Source organism: Schistocerca americana, chromosome 1, assembly GCF_021461395.2.
Source record: "Schistocerca americana isolate TAMUIC-IGC-003095 chromosome 1, iqSchAmer2.1, whole genome shotgun sequence".
In the NCBI taxonomy this organism is placed as follows: domain Eukaryota; kingdom Metazoa; phylum Arthropoda; class Insecta; order Orthoptera; family Acrididae; genus Schistocerca; species Schistocerca americana.
In genome coordinates, this window is record NC_060119.1 from 1,010,078,129 (window position 1) to 1,010,096,687 (window position 18,559).

An 18,559-nucleotide genomic window follows, 5' to 3' on the forward strand; every position below is an offset into this window, starting at 1 on the left:
TCTGTCCGTCTGTCTGTCTCTCTCCCTCTTCCCGCGTCCGGCCATCCTGATTTAGGTTTTCCGTGATTTCCCTAGATCACTTCAGGCAAATGCCGGGATGGTTCCTTTGAAAGGGCACGGCCGACTTCCTTTCCCATCCTTCCCTAATCCGAGCTTGTGCTCCGTCTCTAATGACCTCGTTGTCGACGGGACGTTAAACACCAGTATCCTCCTCCTCTCTCTCTCTTTCGCTCTCTCTGTCTGGAAAATTTGGAAATTTGTCGTAAGTTCCTATGGGACCAAACAGATGAGGTCATCGGTCCCTAGGCTTACACACTACTTAATCTAACTTACTTACGCCAAGGACAACACACACACCCATGCCCGAGGGAGGACTCGAACCTCCGACGGGGGGAGCCGCGATCTCTTTCTGTCTGACTGTTAAAAACTATTTTCTCAGGAACGCGTAGATGTATCAAGTTGCAATTTGTGCCACATACTAAATTAGTACAAGCAATAGATACGGATATTTATGTCACATATTTTGATATTCGCAAACTCACCCATTAAAACCTGTAGGGTACTTCCTGTTGACTTAGAATGAAGAAATTTGGCGAGGAGCGAGATTTCACAGTACAAGTAAAGGAAGAAATAATATCAACACGAAAAAAATTTCTTTTTTCATTTATTATCCGACTACAAATTAAACTTAAAACATTCTCGAAAGGCATGAAATTCCCGGAACCCTATCTTGCTAGAATCACTGCCGATAAAAGGCATTGATTGCCAGGATGTATGAACCATGTACATACATAATGAAATTTTTATGGGGCTCTCAGAGCGTGAGGTCTACTCGCATCTGTCCAGTTTTTTAGTTTAGCCTCAATATTCAAAGGAATAATCTTCTGTCATTGCTAGAAGGTACATTTTGCTTACTGGTTCAAAAATTGTTCAAATGGCTCTGAGCACTGTAGGACTTAACAGCTATGGTCATCAGTCCCCTAGAACTTAGAACTACTTAAACCTAACTAACCTAAGGACATCACACAACACCCAGTCATCACGAGGCAGAGAAAATCCCTGACCCCGCCGGGAATCGAACCCGGGAACCCGGGCGCGGGAAGCTAGAACGCTACCGCACGACCACGAGCTGCGGACATTTGGCTTATTATCTTGAAGACGAGAAGAAGTTTGTCGGTGGTGAATCGGTGTCTATTGCTGGTGGCACGTTTTTCAAATTGTTCAAATGGCTCTGAGCACTATGGGAATTAACTTTTTCAAATTGTGCATCATCAAAATTTATACCTGATTATATTTTCTCAGCTGGTATCGACGTATCGTGTCTTCCATGAAGTTGCAAACTGTCAGTATCTTCTCCACTTCGCCGGTTCGTTTTTGCATCTGTATTGACTTCTACTTTCAATTCTTCAATCGCCAGACTTTCCCCCAATTTCACTTCCATTACTAGTTTTAGTACATTCCTGTTCTTGGCGTGTACCTGATCGCTGGAAGATGGTATCAATGAGAGGCGATCAAAAAGTTTCCGTGTGAGGGCGTTGCTGCAGCAATTATGCAACGTAGTGCGATTCTGATGCTGTTATATAAGGACTGACATGTAGGCAAGAATTTAGTGTGGCACTCGCGTCCTTCCGAAGTGTGTACGGTAAATGCGGAAACATGATCTTTGCTCTTGTTTGCACGAGTTTGGTAATAACGTCGCAAAGTGCTGTTATTCTTTTTCTTGGCTGCCGGAGGACAAACACCGGCAGACATCCATTGGACAATGAAGAATGTCTATGGAGCAGCACGACTGTCGAAATGCTGCTATACTGCTTTCACGGATAGCTAAAAAAAAAAAAAAAAAAAAAAAAAAAATCGAGCAAATGACATTAATGATTTACATTACAGTGAAGTAGATTGACAATACTTAACCCTGGTTTAGAATATCGTGTCGCAAGCAAATGGCGACATGGAAATAATAGATGTCTTTCGCTATATACAACGTCATGCAAATAATTCACACAAGTTCATATGGATCACAAGTAACGATTCTTCTTCTAGTGCCTCTCTTCTAGTGCGTGGTTTCTAGTCCGGATCTGCTAGTGTGCGTCTTCTACTGTCAGGCCGAGGCTGGTTGGAGTGCTGCTTATATTCTCTACGGATAGAAGCCTCTCTTGTCGTGGTGCGGTCCTAGTCTCCGTGCTATTGGCTGACGTCGTCTCACTCCCTTCTCTGCGGTTACGTTCTGGATCTTCGTGCCGGCGCTTGTCGCTACGCCAGATTATTCTTCACCCCCTCTTCCTACAGGGAGTGCGACAACGGCGGGGGAGACAGGAGTGTGGGCGCATCTCTGGACCGGAAGCTGTGGCTGCAGGGGACGTCATGCCTCCGGTCTTACCCCGCCATCCGGCCTTCGCTCTGGTGGGAACGTCCCCTGGAAAAAGACCATAAGAGTACTTGTCCACCTCCTGATGCCATAAACCAGATGTAGAAAGCGGCGACTGCTGCGGTGTGGGTGGATCCAGTTCCATCGGTAGGACTAGAGGATGTGGAGGAGCCGAAAGCTCCTTCTCCATGGGGCCGTCCCGCAGTGTCGTGATGACACCCTCGGGCGGCAGCTGTAGCCGCGCTGGCCTCTGGATCCGTGAATCTGAGGGAAGAGTGCATGGGGGCTTAATTAAATATGATTGAAAATATTTTTAGTTTTTCTTAGTAGCTGTAAGTCCGATTACGCTGTGTCTCGTAATCGGTTGGCCCTGACTAGTATTGTTACGCTATCTGACTGCAAAGAACAACAACAAGAATGAAATGAAAATTTCGTTAACACAAATAATTAATTAAGTCCCCAGCAACTATAAAATCTACGAAGCCAACAAGCACAAGTGTAGCTGTTCTGTATGTGGTAGTATGACTCAACGCACATCTGGCACGGTTCTTCTTCAACAAGACGAGAATTTTTAAATACCAATTATACTGACGTGATAAAAGAAAATTACAAATACTACAATTGCGTAAGGAAACCAGAATTAAACTCTAACACAAGAACACACGCCAGATGCTTTGTTGACTGAACCTGTAATGACGCATTATTTAAAATATGGAATTAATGAAGAAACACGCAATATTTTACCTTCATATATATATTGACGAAAAGCATTCTGATCGTTACAGTATTTCCATTAGAATAACATCTGCTATCTCTCCCATCAAATAACTGGATAAAACATGGAACAAGCACTCCTTATTACAACATCTCGACAAGCCTTGCCCACTAGCACATCTCAACACGAACTGTCTTCTACGAGCTCTGCCCACGCACTGACTTCTACGAACTCTCTCCTAGCACTGACTTCTACGAGCTCTCTCCTAGCACTGACTATACGAGCTCTCAACAAGCACTGTGGAGGCGGCTTAATAGTACTCTTTGGCGCAATCTCTGGCGCAGTGGCTCAGTGTAGCCACCTTTCATATGCCCCTCCTCCACAGGCCAGAATTTGATGGTATTTTTGCCAGCATTGGTGGTGAAAATACGAACAAATTCGTCCACAAAAATACAGACAAAACAAAAGATAATATTAATACCTAAATATCACATAATTAGTTAAAATTTTGGCTTTGCACTGACCTTTCAATAACCTAATATATAAAATACAGCAGGCAATACCAATTCTTTTCATACATGTGGCTTTACATAATAGTTTACACAATACATAAAAAAATCAGTTTATACAAATGTTCACATAAAATGCTTTCAATGATTAGTTTATACAAAAAAAAAGACACCAGCAGTTGACATCTTTTCAGTAGAAGCAGTCCATCAGTGGCACCCAGTAAAGTTTAGCAGGTACACCCAGCAACAAGTCACATTAGTTCAGTAGAAGCAATCCATCAGAGGCACCCAGCAATGTTGAGTAGGTGCAGACAGCAACAAGTGACTTCATTTCAGTAGAAACAGTTCATCAGTTGCACCCAGCAATGTTGAGCAGGTGCAGACACCAACAGGTGACATCATTTCAGCAGAAACAGTCCATCAGTTGCACCCAGATTAGATTAGATTAGATTAATACTAGTTCCATGGATCATGAATACGATATTTCGTAATGATGTGGAACGAGTCGAATTTTCCAATACATGACATAATTAGGTTAATTTAACAACATACTTAAGTTAATATAACTACGTTTTTTTTTTTTTTGTTTTGTTTTTTTTTTTGTTGAGCAGGTACACACAGCAACAAGTCACATTATTTCAGTAAAAGGCAGTCCATCAGTGGCACCCATTAGTGTTGAGCAGGTGCAGACAGCAACAAGTGACATTATTTCAGTAGAAACAGTTCATCAGTTGCACCCAGCAATGTTGAGCAGGTGCAGACACCAACAAGTGACATCATTTCAGCAGAAACAGTCCATCAGTTGCACCCAGCAAAGTTGGGCAGGTGCAGACACCAACAAGTGACGTCATTTCAGCAGAAACAGTCCATCAGTTGCACCCAGCAATGTTGAGAGCAGGTGCAGACACCAACAAGTGACATCATTTCAGTAGAAGTAGTTCATCAGTTGTACCCAGCAATGTTGAGAGCAGGTGCAGACACCAACAAGTGACATCATTTCAGTAGAAGTAGTTCATCAGTTGTACCCAGCAATGTTGAGAGCAGGTGCAGACACCAACAAGTGACATCATTTCAGCAGAAGCAGTTCCATCTGTGGCACCCAGTAAAGTTGCAGAGGTACACGCAGCAACAAGTCACATTAGTTCAGTAGAATCAGTTCATCAGTGGCACCCAGCAATGTTGAATAGGTGCAGACAGCAAGAAGTGACTTCATTTCCATACAAGTAGTCCATCAGTTGCACCTAGCAATGATGAGCAGGTCCAGAGAGCAGTCCATGATATTCACTATCACTAATCACACTGTTCATCAGCAGAAACTAAACATGTCCTAGTGACACCAATCATGTAGATAAAGTACAAGTAACAGTCCATAATATTCACTATCACCGATCACTCAGTTCATCAGCAGAAATTAATCATTCCTAAGTGTCACACATTACGTTGAAAAAGTGCAGGTAACAGTTCATAATATTTACCATCACTAATCAGACAGTTCAGGCATGAACAATAGTTTGAATACACATACAAATGCTTTTGCACTAAACATATAAATTCTAATAAACACACAAATGATTTCAGATAATTGTCATATTAACTATTACAAATACTCAAATATCAGTAAACCTATAATATTTATGGGTGTCAGTGCAAGCCACTACAAACAAATACAATAATATTCAGGAGATAGGTGGGTACGATTAGGAAAGGAAAACACACAAAACACACTCACTCATCTTTCATCCACATTAAGTACTACTGTGTAACTGAATAGTGTTAACTGTGTAAATGCAATTCTGTCAAAATCTGATGTTCATCATGTGTATCAAGTAGTAGTGGCAGCAACGTATAACAGTCAATAATAGTTAAGTCAACGTCATAGTCATCATGTCAAGACCAATGTTTGCCAAGCCAGATCAAATATACTGTTGTTGAACAACTGTCAGTGAGCCAAGATATGCAAATACTTCCTCTCTTCAAAAAAAAGTATATACCGCTTAGTGATTTAACAAAGTGTGTGTATAGACTATCTTCCTTCTACTTTAGTGTTCTACTCTGCTATCTTCATCCTCCTTGTTCCATAAGACCAACAAAAAAATATGCATCTCACTTACTTTACCTCTTATACACCAAAACTCCAATAATCATCAGCATCACATAATCTCAATACTTCACTAATACTTCTTACGTCGATACATATAAATCTTATCATCAATATCATTTACCTTACCTCTTGTCCACAAAAACTCCAATAATCATCAACTTCATATAATCTCTATACCTCAATAGTACCTCTTCAATACGTCGATACATGTAAACCGTATTATCAATATCACTTCACTTCCATAACAACTCTTTCGTCTAGTCAGTCTCCTCGAACAAGTACAGATAAAATCCTAATGCAAACCTCATCATCCTATACAATCAGAAGACACACTGTCAACACACAACCTCTGTGTAATCCATCTAACCCAAATCTTCTACTCATTATGAATTATAAACAAAAGAAATGCATACATGACCTCTAACAGACTTAGTTCGAATAACTCTCAGTAATTAAGTACGATTACGTAGTGTGAATGATCATAATATTTCACAGTGTGTACACCACTTCAAGAATTATGGCAGAAGCAAACATGTGGAGTATTTTTTGTATCAAGTGTCACTTCCTATTTCAATTGCTCACGAAAAATGCAGTGTAATAACTGTTAATGGTCTAAACCTAGTAATGGTATGTCATGTGGTTAGCTTCCTTCCTATTAGCATACATTTATACAGCTTCCATAAAACCTCCAGCTCACGTGACTTCAACGAAGTTCTTTGTACCAATGTCGTTCGTCGAATTATAGCAGTTCATTTTCTTATCTCAAAAATATAAGGCACTGAGCGTAAGAAAAACAAGCAATAGCGAGTAAATATACCAGTAGAGAACAGAATGTCAACAAGTGTATGCAGCACAATTCTTACAACGAGGCTCTGCCAAGCAAACAATCTATAATTAATCCAATAGCGTGACCTAAACTCTATGTTCATACACAGTATATCAGCATTTCTATATACCAAATTAAAGAGTAGTTGTGACGACAAAACAGAAACGTGTAAATATGCAATCCACACGCATAGCAGCAAACATATGTTATCTAACATAATAAACAGGTCATTAGCATCATATCAGCATAAGCAAATAAATATTCATATATCATCTTAATAAGTAAACATGAAGGCGCAAGCAGATAAATCACAAAGTATAACTTACATACATAATCACAGTCAGCACAATTAATCAGGTGACAATTATAATTTAAATAAATAAGCACAGCAGGCACATAATTAAAAATAAGACATCAGTGAAACAGCAGTGCAGCCAAGCGATGCATAATATATACAAGTTACAACCCAGTTCATTAATAATCATTGTCAAAATCAGTTAACGTACGCAAGCACGTCGCTTCACAAGTAAATTCATAGAACATGAAAGTAGCACCAAGTATGAATCACGTAATCGCGAGCAGCAAATTACGTCTAAAGTACGTACCTAAGTGGAAATATGTTACCTGAAAAATGAACTCAATTAATAGTTACCCTTTTTAGTTTATTAGTTTCTTCTTCGAAATTACATTCTTCCTGAAAATTTCTCGATAGCAAGTCCTCTTAACGTCGGACACGCACAGAATTTACCTGAAGTTCTTAAATATTTTATACAACCGTATCCTGGAAAATACTGAATGTTAATAACATAATTCGTCAAGTCACTATAGCTTTATACTGAATTTAGTCGGAGAAATTAAACTGTGTATTTGTTTACGGCTGTCAGTGCATTCGCACTGAGCGCTCGATCAGCTGTAGGCGCGTGACGTAGGAAGCAATTGTTCGCGGTCAACGACTGCCTTGTGCGGCGCGCAGACTTGACTGTTGCTTTGAGTATGTGCCGCCGCCAAAACACAGCGTGGTATCCTTGTACTCTCCGCGTGTTTACATGTAGCTGTTAGTTTCTCAAAAGTATGTCATTCCACAAAAATTTTTACGTTAGATATATGATGTATTCCTTTAGAGCGTCGTGATTTAAGAGTTTCTACTTCAACAGTGTTATCATGAATAATTTTACGAATTCTACATGGACCGTTATAAAGCAGAAAAAATTTGCGACACAAGCCTTTTCCTTTGTGCGACAAACGATGAGACTTAATTAACACTTTCTGACCAACTGACAAGATTTTTGAACGACCAGGACGCTTAGCTGATTTCTCTCTTCTAGCAACCGCAGATGCAATATTTCACAGAGCCAGGTTGACAACTTCAGAATGCCGCAGCTTCCGTGTAGGTGGAAAAGGAACGATTTCAGATATGCGATTTGTCGGTGCTTTGTTTTTTAATATCTGAATAGGCGGTAAAGAAGTTGAATCATTAGGGAGTTCATTCAGATTGTTTTGAAAAATATGAAGATACCGATCCCACGTTCTGTGATTCTGATGACAATAAAGTCGACACAATTTATTGATTTCGTTCATCCATCTCTCTGAAGCGTTAGATTGAGGGTGAAAAAGTGAAATGAAGATTGGTTTAATTTTACGACGCTGTAGAGTACGAAGCCAAATTTTAGAGCGAAACTGTGACCCATTATCTGATATAACCTTATCAACATGACCAACTTCTTTAAGAAAATGTTTGATGAAAGCGTTAGATACTGAACGAGCTGTTGCTTTGCGTAAAGGTGTAAAACACACATATTTTGACGTCAGTTCCACTGCTACGAAAATGTACGCAAAACCATTAGTAGATCGAACCACTGGACCGAACAAATCGACTGCAGCCATCTCCTTTAATTTCGCTGGAATGATAGGAAACAACGGTGCTCTGTGAGAAACTGTTGGCGGCTTAGCCTTTTGACATAATTTGCATTTGGCCAGAACAGATCGAATACGTTTTTCCATATTACTGAAGTAGCAATTTTCTCGTAATTTATGAAAGCATTTTCTGGGACCAAAGTGTGCATAACTGAAATGCGTATACCAAATCAATTTATTGATCCACTCATCAGGAATACAAACTAACCAAACGGAGTTGTCGACCGATTTTCGTTTAAAAAGAATGTCATTGCGGACTAAATAATGCTGTCTAATCGCCACGCTTTCCTTTGTCCTCCACTTATCCTTAATGTCCTTCCAGATTGGATCCTTATTTTGCTCCTTAGCGATGTCCTGGAGCGAAGACGAAATAAAGTTCTCAAACGCAACACCTTGAATATACATCAAACAATAATTGTTTTCTTTGCAGTCCTCTTCAGCACTTTGTTTCAAACCCATAGGTGCACGTGATAAAGCATCAGCAACAATATTTGAAGAACCCTGTATGTAAACAATACTAAAATCAAACTCCTGTAGGTACAACGCCCATCGTGACAATCTGCCATGAGTTAATTTTGTTGACATATGAAATTCCAGAGCTCGATGATCGGTGTAAACCTTAGTATGTCTGCCAAACAAAAATGTGCAAAATTTTGTGAAAGCCCAAACAAAAATGTGCAAAATTTTGTGAAAGCCCAAACAACAGCCAAAGCTTCAAGTTCCGTAATCGAATAATTCTTTTCTGATTTAGAGAGGACACGACTTCCAAATGCAATAGTTTTCTGTACTACAACGCCGTTTTCTTCTATCTCTTGAAATAAATGTGCACCTAGGCCTTTGTATGATGAGTCCGTTGCCAAACAAAATTCTTTAGATAAATCCGGATGTGAAAGAAGTGGAGCAGCAACTAAATAAAGCATCACGAAGCTGTTCAAATTCTGACTGAGCTTCCTCATCCCAGCACCAATTAGATTTCTTTCCAGATAGTTCACATAAACGAGGTGTGGCCAAATCGTCCAATCTAACAAAGCGTCTAAGAAAATTACAGACACCAAGGAAGCTACGAACATCACGTTTCGTGGTAGGAACAGCATAGTTACGAATAGCGTCTAATTTTTCTGGATCAGGAAGAATACCCTCTGTAGAAATAATGTGACCGAGAAATTTCACCTGAGAACGACCAAATTCAGATTTTTCTAAGTTCACTGTAATGCCAACTCTTGCAAATATACGTAACAATGAATCCAAAATTTTGTTGTGCTCACTCCAAGAATATTTAGCAATAAGAATATCGTCAACATATGAAGTAATATTGTCACGAAGAAAAACAGGTAAAATTTCATTTAAGCTACGAATGAATGCTGCTGAAGGTACAGTAAGTCCAAACGGTAATTTCCGAAACTGGTAACAGTTACCAAAGGCTAAAAAGGCAGTATATTTTCTACAATCAGGGTGGAGTTCTATTTGCCAAAAACTTGCGCGCATATCAATCGTAGATAAAACTTTAATTCCATGAAAATGTTGAAGAAGTTCATCTAAATTTTGTGGGCGGTCAGTTTCAGGAATGATGATGTTATTTATCTGTCTGGAATCCAGAACCAAACGAATTGATCCATCCTTTTTAAGAACAACGTGTAATGGGCTAGTATAAGGACTGACTGCAGGCTCAATAATGCCCTGATCTAACATGTACTGAAGTTCATTTTTAACCTTGTCTCTGTAAGCCAAAGGAATAGCGTACGTTTTCCCGCGAAATGGTGTGTGTTCTTTTACTTTAAATAAATATTGTAAGCCTTGTATAGTTCCTGTGTGATGACTAAACACTGTAGCATGTGAAGTCAAAATTCGGTGCAGCTCTTCTCTTGCAACGTCATCTGGCACTTCAGCTTTCTTAACCTTCTCATTAATTAATTCTTCGCTATTAATTATATCATCCATCGCGTCTCTGTACCTATTGTCATTGTCATGAATAAACACACTGTCGTCATAATGCTCAACGAAAACATCAGAAGTAAGAAACCTTAAACATTTTGTATCTGATTCAGATCTTGCTAAACACTCGAAAAATTTCAAACATTTCGGCATTGCGGCAACAGTCAATTTCACACTTCCCTCTTTAAAGTTCAAAATTGCCTTATGTGCGTTAAGAAACTCCATACCTAATATAATTTGGATACTGAGTAATGGAATAATAATAAAATTAGCAGAAAATTCGTATCCTTGACAAATGAAATTTAAATTGGTCTGTTGTTTGACTTCCACGCTTTTTCCAGAAATCGCTCCTCGAATCGTAGTTTTTGAAATAGGTAACACAGGACAGGCAATAGTTCTTTCACATATACGAAAAACTGATTCACTAATGACATTAAGTGGGCTCCCAGAATCTAAAACTGCAGTGAACTTATTCTTACCCACACATACTTCAATAACAGGATGTAAAAACGCGTCTACATTATTTTCCTTTTCGTCTAGCAAAATGTCTCTCATGTCTTCCAGGCGTACGTAGAGTAAAGTCGTAGTGTCATTACTTTCTGAACCGTCTATATTGCTGCCAGAAGCCGAAGCTGCAAGTCATTGTCGATTGTTTGCGTCACGTCTTTGAGTATTCGCGTCATTTCGCGGATCAATTTCTACTATTTGCACTTGTCTCTCAGAAGTTCTGTCACGTGGAGGATGCCAATTAGGTCCCTCCTGTCTGTTAGATGCAAATTCTTGGTTGTGTCTGTTATTAAAATTTCTGTTTTCCTGTCTGTCTGCATAACTACTTCTTGTGTAATTTCGACTATCACTTCTGAAATTATTGTTGTATCTACTACCCTGATTATTTCTGTAGTAAGAATTTCTATTACTGTTTGAATAATTTCTGTCCTGATGATACCGATTACTGTTTCCGTATGATTGATCATTCCGGTACGAATTACCGCTATTGTCTGTGTAATTTCTGTTATAACGTCTGTTATTGTCATAAGGCTGGTATCTGTTGTCCTGTCTGTTACGTCTGTCATTCTCAAAATTACCGCTATAACGTCCGTTCCGACCACTATCCCTTTTCTCTGAAAATCTATTGTAATTACTGTTACTGAAAAAGTTACAAGAGGTCCCGTCATCGTTGGCATACTCAAGTTCTTGTAACAAAGTCTTAAAAGTCTCAATGTCGTCTTTACATCTTCCGGCTAAAGCAATTTGTCTTATGGATTGTGGCAGCTTAGTTAAACAAATGCGAATTAATTCAGTCGGGCTGTAAGGGTTGGAAAGGAACTGATTCTTTCGAATCATGTCTTCAAAATATTCTGCTGGCGTGCGGAACTCAGACTGTTTGAAATTACGCTGCATAATAAGACTGTGTTTGACTCTGTCTTGCGTGTTTTCGGACCAATATGCCGATAGAAATGCATGATAAAAATCATTTAGATTATTACAATCTCTAATGAGTGCGCGCATCCGCGTCGCCGGTTGGTTTTCTAAATATCCACACATAAATTCCAGTTTGTGACTTAGTGGCCAATTTGGTGGAAGTGCGTACATAAATTGATCTAACCATGCACATGGATGTATGCCATTCTTAGAATTACGGAAGATCTTAAATTTCCGGACAGTCAAAAAGTGTTTATAGTCAAAATTTTCGCCTCGTGGCGACAAAGACCTACCGCGTCTGTCCCAGTCCCAATGACGATTATTGTCAAGTTCGCGCGCCTGGCGCTCTCTTGTCGCATCCCGTAAATGAAACAAATTATTTTCTTCATACCCCTCTGCTATCTATGATTCTAGATTTCTTCTGCTGTCTTTTCCTACGATTTCGCCTTCTATTTGTTTGACTTGCTTTTTTAAAGCCTCAAATTCCCTTTTCACGCGTTCATTAAATTTTCCCTGATTTTCAACATGTTTATTTATGTTCTGATACTCTTCGGTTTCTGCAAATGGTACTGGAGCTGTATCATCCGAATCTCTGTCCCCATGTAAACTAAGATTTGTCAGTTTATCTGAAATTTCCTCAACTCTTTCCGATAAGTCACCTAATTGTTCTTTCTGTTTATTTACGCCTTCCGTAAGTGTCGCGACTCGGGTTTCAGTATTGACACATTTGGTAGCTAGCTGTTCATATTGTTGTGTTAGATTATTTATTCTGTCATTTGGTACGGATTCCTCGATTCTCTCAAATATTTCTTTCTTATCGTGTGCACGTTGTAAATTTAACTCTGAAAATTTCTGTACTATCACGCGATCTCTTTCTTCCTGTTCTCTATCCGGTTCCCTTTGTCTAATCTCTACTGCAATTAATCTATTATTGTGAGAATTCAGAATCGGTTGTACTTCTTCTCTGATTTCTTTCTTTAATTCATCTTTCATATTTTTGAAACATGTCCCAATTCGTGAGTCTAACCGTGTTTCCATTGTTCCCATCTCAGTTTTAATTGTCCCTATCTCTGTTTTTAATTCAGATCCTAACTGCGATCCAAGTGAGTCTAACCGTGTTTGCATTGTTCCCATATCAGTTTTAATTGTTCCCATCTCAGTTTTAAATTCAGATCTAAACTGTTCCATTGTTTCCATTTGTAAGTCTAACCGTGTTGCCACTGTTTTTAATTCGGATCCCAAATTTAATATTACACCCATCAACTGCTCCATATCAGCCGGTTCGAAATTCTTTTCGCCCCTAACATTTCCCGCAAAACCAGTTTCCTTCGTCATAGCTGTAAAGCTATCTGTGTTCGATACTATTCCAGAATCTTCTATCGTTAATCTCAGATTCTGTGAATTTTCTGATTGAGAAACATTTTGAAATGGTTCCGGACTATTTTCCCGACTTATTACATTGTTTTCCACTTCATTATCCATCATACTGTTTTCCTCTGTTGGCGAGTTCGCCATGTTAACAATTTCGTCATTCTCACTATCCATCATTTTCGCCTTTTTCATTGATCGCGTAATCATTTACAAAACATAAAAAATAAAAATTCGTCACTGTTCGAAAATTACACACAACGCCTCCTTATCTCCAACAAAACCATTTACATGCAATGTCTCCCTCAAACACGATCAATCGAACAATTGAAATAATTGCACTAAAATGTCAAACCCGTAGACAAGACAACAAAACAAAAAAAAAAAAATTTGAAAAATACCATTAGAAGAATGCCAATTACCAAATCTACACATTCAATACAGACTACAATTACTGAACTACAAATTACTACAACAATACTACAGTCTACTATTTTTACAATCAGAAGAATTTCAAGGGACGATCCGAAGCAGCGGTCGCCACGTGCATGGGGGCTTAATTAAATATGATTGAAAATATTTTTAGTTTTTCTTAGTAGCTGTAAGTCCGATTACGCTGTGTCTCGTAATCGGTTGGCCCTGACTAGTATTGTTACGCTATCTGACTGCAAAGAACAACAACAAGAATGAAATGAAAATTTCGTTAACACAAATAATTAATTAAGTCCCCAGCAACTATAAAATCTACGAAGCCAACAAGCACAAGTGTAGCTGTTCTGTATGTGGTAGTATGACTCAACGCACATCTGGCACGGTTCTTCTTCAACAAGACGAGAATTTTTAAATACCAATTATACTGACGTGATAAAAGAAAATTACAAATACTACAATTGCGTAAGGAAACCAGAATTAAACTCTAACACAAGAACACACGCCAGATGCTTTGTTGACTGAACCTGTAATGACGCATTATTTAAAATATGGAATTAATGAAGAAACACGCAATATTTTACCTTCATATATATATTGACGAAAAGCATTCTGATCGTTACAGTATTTCCATTAGAATAACATCCGCTATCTCTCCCATCAAATAACTGGATAAAACATGGAACAAGCACTCCTTATTACAACATCTCGACAAGCCTCGCCCACTAGCACATCTCAACACGAACTGTCTTCTACGAGCTCTGCCCACGCACTGACTTCTACGAGCTCTCTCCTAGCACTGACTTCTACGAGCTCTCTCCTAGCACTGACTATACGAGCTCTCAACAAGCACTGTGGAGGCGGCTTAATAGTACTCTTTGGCGCAATCTCTGGCGCAGTGGCTCAATGTAGCCACCTTTCAAGAGACACTGAAAGATCAACTTGTACATGACAGAGGCGAAGTTGATTTTGATGGCGGCGCTGCAATGCAAGCGCAAAGTCGATGGGCTGTCTCGCCTCGCGCCCACCGTCTGCTGCCGCAAAAAACCCTGAGAAGCACAATACCATGCGGAGCGAAGCGATACTTGCGGCCTTCCTTGGGCTCTGGATGCTGAGGAGGGTGGAGCCGGTGGAGCAATTCTGACACTCCACTCCTTTTCACATTCGACAGACATCAGCAAAAACACCCTGTGAGTGCGCTAGCGTCTATAGAATAAATGACTGGGGTTAGGAATGAAGACTTATTGTATGACAGAGCACATCGGTGTTTAGCTGTAAACAATTTGTTTAATTTCAGAATTATTGTCAAAGAAGTACACGAATTTACATAGATTGTGACATGACACTTACAGGACAGTTGTCAATGTAACGCCGGCCGTTGTGACCGAGCGGTTCTAGGCGCTTGAGTCTGGAACCGCGCGACCGCTACGGTTGCAGGTTCTAATCCTGCCTTGGGCATGGATGTGTCTGATGTCCTTAGGTTGGTTAGGATTAAGTAGTTCTAAGTTCTAGGGGACTGATGACCTCAGATGTTGAGTTCCATAGTGCTCAGAGCCATTTGAACCATCAATATAATACGTTACGTCCTGTTTAGCAGGAATAACCCTAAACACAATAATATCAGATTTAAATAGAAAATTCTCACAAAATTATTCTTACAACTACACCGTGAAGTTGGCCAATATTACGACAAACAATCCAATTTCGGCTCTAAGTTCTTCGGTACTATTTAGGATGACAATCAACTATACAGAGGGTGGTTAGTTTTTGTGACAAGATGAGCAAAAGATTACTCAAGGTTGCTCGAGTTCACAGTGGATGCAAGCTGGTGAACCAACAAGTTTACGCCTCTGCTAGCGACATTTACCTTAGCTATGATAAGCTTCCATATGAGCCCTAATTTCTCATATCTTATGTTTGTGGTCCTTATGTGCATAGTATGTTGGCAGCAGTAGAATTGTTCGTCAGTCAGCTTCAAATGCTGGTTCTCAAAATTTTCTCAACAGTATTTCTCGAAGAGAACGTCGCCTTTGCTCTAGGGATTGCCGTCTGAATTCCCGAAGCATCTCCATAACACTTATGTGTTGTTCAAACCTACCAGTAACAAATCTAGCAGCTGCGACATTCGCCTGCTTTATTTCTTCGTTGATTGTCCTCGGTGTCAATGTACTGCATTGTATTACTGGCTGAAAAATGGGGTGTGGAAGTTCAACGCTGTCAACTGTTAATGATGTAGCCGACAATTGCACAACGGCCTTTCACAGTTCTTTACTTTCAGTTCACAACCCGCAACATTACACAATTATATGGCTAGTTCACTATTGGTTAACTTTTGATAAGCCTCATTAATAGTTTGCAGGCAAACATCAGCATACTGCTACAGTAGTTTGCTGTTGAACATCTATGAGCAGTAGATATCTAACCACACAGTTCACTATTTCTCAAATAAATTGAACAGACACTGTAATTACTTTAACACATGGCCTATTTATGTTACACTAATTCCACTGTTCAGTTGACGCATTACTCTGATACATATTTCCCCATCTGTAAACCGGTTGTGCGCTGACTGTCTCGGGGCCAAAAATATGTCCTTTATATTTCCTCTCAACAATAGGCACTGAAACTACATATTGTTTGATGTTTAAGTTACAGAAATTACAATTAAAACATAACTCATGCAATTAACTGAATACATAAAATCCTCCTTTTTAACAGTTCCTTCTATCACAAATATTAGGCTGAGTTATTTGTTTAAATCATGAAATTGACAGATATACTTACGCAAACAATACTTTTGACAAATCTGCTAATTATTTTGGAGGGGTACTTTTGTTAAAGTGTTTTCAATTGGAGCCAAATAAATACTTTAAGAATCCTGGTAGTTCTTTCAAATGTTTATAATTAGTATAGAATTTATATTTGTTTATAAGTCAACAATGGAATTTAAGTCACGAAACAAGTACTGATTTCACCCTACAACAAAAGATATCAACTAATGGCTGCTCTCGCCCTCTGAAAATCCTATAAAAAGGTAATCAAATTCTTTACTGATTTTTATCAGCTGAAACTGTCCTACGTTTCTCGTTAGGTCTGAAAACATGCACTGATCCCTAGTCTGGAAAATATGGCGATATACACGTGCATAGATGGTGCAGCGTATAAACTTCAATGCGCTCTCAGTTCTCTTAAGAACTATTAACTACATGGCTGTATCGTTTCTCCACTGTCGGAGCTCAACGACTTTGGCTGAATGTCAGCCAAAGTGAACGCAGTGTTCACGCAAAATTCCTCTTTTGGCGTCATACAGAGTGTGATGCGACTGGTTCAGAGGAGATTCCTCGAAGTTTTCGGTCTTGTGTGTTCCGTAGTAAACGGTCTCCACCCGTGTCCTTTCTTGCTTCACGTCACGGCTTTTTCAGACCAATGGGAGCGTTCCTTTCATCTTGTGGGAACTACCTCTGCCAACAGCAAAGGGCCTCCTATTAACTGCGTTTCTCCGTTACTGCTCTCCCTGATGTATCACCCGGCGCGTTCGTTGTCGCTCTCGCTGTGGGTCGCCAACCCCTTTTTAGAAGCGTTCCGTTGTACTCGGGCCGTGATGGCGCAACTCGCGTCTGTTCAAATGGTTCAAATGGCTCTGAGCACTATGGGACTTAACATCTTAGGTCATCAGTCCCCTAGAACTTAGAACTACTTAAACCTAACTAACCTAAGGACATCACACAACACCCAGCCATCACGAGGCAGAGAAAATCCCTGACCCCGCCGGGAATCGAACCCGGGAACCCGGGCGTGGGAAGCGAGAACGCTACCGCACGACCACGAGATGCGGGCAACTCGCGTCTGTGCCCAAACTAAAACGTTTCCTCCAGCAGCTTTTCTCACATTTTGCTCATTGACATGCAGGATTTGGGTTCAGTGTGTTAATACCATCGAATTGAGTGTCATCCCTTTGCATTACATACTGTACATTTTGATAGGCAAATCTGCTTATTGTCGCCGAAGTATGTCAGCTGGCATATTCACCTACTTGTTACGACGTATAAAATCTCTCATGTAAGGTGCGATTTGACATTCAATCAATCTGCCGCCTTACACAGTCTCCGATGGCAACGGCCATGAAGCAGTTCCGCCGGCGATGGTCCATTTCGTGGGTACGAACGATAGGAAGCGAGAAACAGTTGCAATGCTGGTGTTTATAGAGCGAAGTTTGGCCATCTGCTGCTTGAAGATTCTTACAAAACGTTCCGCTTCGCCGTTTGACTGTGGATGGAGTGGTGCACTAGTGAGATGCTGTATGCCATTGCTTTCACAGGACGTTTCAAATTCATTTGACGTGAACTGAGGGCCGTTGTCTGACACTATTACTTCAGGTAAACCTTCGAGGCAAAAAATCGATGACAACACATGAATTGTGCTTCGTGATATCGTCCAGTTCATTGACACAGCAAAAGGAAACTTGCTATACGAGTAAATCACAATCAACCAGCCAGTGTTCCCAAAAGTCTCGCAAAGTTACGTGCACACGCTGCCAAGGCGATTACGCCTTAGGCCAAACCAAACAGAGAATGTTTGTGGCGGAGCGGGCTGATTTTCCGCACATGCGTGACACTGTAACGTCATCTGTTCTATTTGGGTGTCCATACCCTGCCTGTACAGTGAAGCCGCGCTAACTGTTTCGTATGAACAATCCCCCAGTGTCCTTGGTGAAGTAACTGCAACACTTCTTTTTGCAAAGCTTTGGGGATCAAAACACTTGACTGTCCAGTGTCATTTTGAACAAGTATTACACCTTTCTGTGCAGCGAGGCTATGCCGACGGGCAAAGTATCGGCGCACGACTAAGATCTTTATGCTATGCATGGAATGAGGCCAAGATATACGAATGTATGTTAGCAAAATGTTCTGATCTGGATCATCTTGCGTGGCCTGTGCAATTTTCCCATAGTTCAGCGGAAAGGAGTGAAGCAATTCAG